Raw genomic sequence first — 1,161 nt, forward strand, 5'->3', positions numbered from 1 at the left:
TGGAGTAGAGAAAACTCTTCAGAAGATAATGAGTCGATACTATTGGCCTGGAATACGCCGGACAATTACTCAGCACGTTAAAGGATGCACCCAGTGCCAGCGCTTCAAGCCTAGCAATCATAAACCGTTGGGATTGCTTCAGACGCCAATACAAAATCAACGTTTCGAAACCTTGTCCATTGATCTTTTTGGGCCTCTACCAGAAACGCCCGAGGGTTTCAAGTGGATTTTAGTGGTTGAAGATACCAGTACCCGTTGGTTGGAATTATTTCCGTTACGTAACGCGACCGCGGAAACATGTGCTCGGATGCTCTTCGATGAGGTAATTTTGCGCTACGGCACCCCTCGCCGCGTAATAAGTGATAATGGTCCTCAATTTGTGGGAGAAGTTATGCAAGCCGTATCGTACTGTCTTGGGTTTAAGCAAGTTCTGACTCCCGCTTATCATCCTGAGGCCAACCCTGTTGAGCGCAAGAATCGCGATATTAAGACGCAACTTGCCATACTCACGACCAACTCCCACACTGGGTGGAAAGACCATTTGCCCAGTATACGGTTTGCGATGAACTCAACCAATTCAGCCGCTACTGGATATACACCAGCCTTTTTAACCTTTGGAAGGGAATTACGTACTCCGGATGATGTGCAACGAGATCTTCGAGGAATCATTCTGAATGCTCCTTTTGTACCACAAATTACCCCATATTTAAAAACCTTTTCGGAAGTACTAGCTCGTGTTCGAGACCACGTCTACAAGGAACAAGACCACGCAAAATCTTATGCGGATACGAAACGAATCCCTGGTCCAAATTACAAAGTTGGAGATAAGGTACTGGTGGCCACTCATGCACTGAGCAATGCGAAGCAAGGATACACCGCAAAGTTTGCTCCTCGTCGAGATGGGCCGTATGTGATCATGAAGAAGGTTTCTCCTTCGGCGTTCCAAATATCCTCCCTTCAGAGTCCAGATGTTCCTTTGGGAACTTACCACACTTCTTCACTTACACCATTTACTAATAACTCCGTCAATTCAGATCCCGCACCAGTTCGACCTATTCGCAAAAAAGGTCGCCCAAAAAGAATGTAATGATTTCTATATTTAGGATGTCGTCCGGGACGGTTCACGCCATCCTAAGGGGGAGGGTGTAACGCCACTTCTAT

The sequence above is a fragment of the Photinus pyralis genome, unplaced genomic scaffold (genome assembly GCF_008802855.1).
Source record: "Photinus pyralis isolate 1611_PpyrPB1 unplaced genomic scaffold, Ppyr1.3 Ppyr1.4_LG1, whole genome shotgun sequence".
Lineage (NCBI taxonomy): Eukaryota > Metazoa > Arthropoda > Insecta > Coleoptera > Lampyridae > Photinus > Photinus pyralis.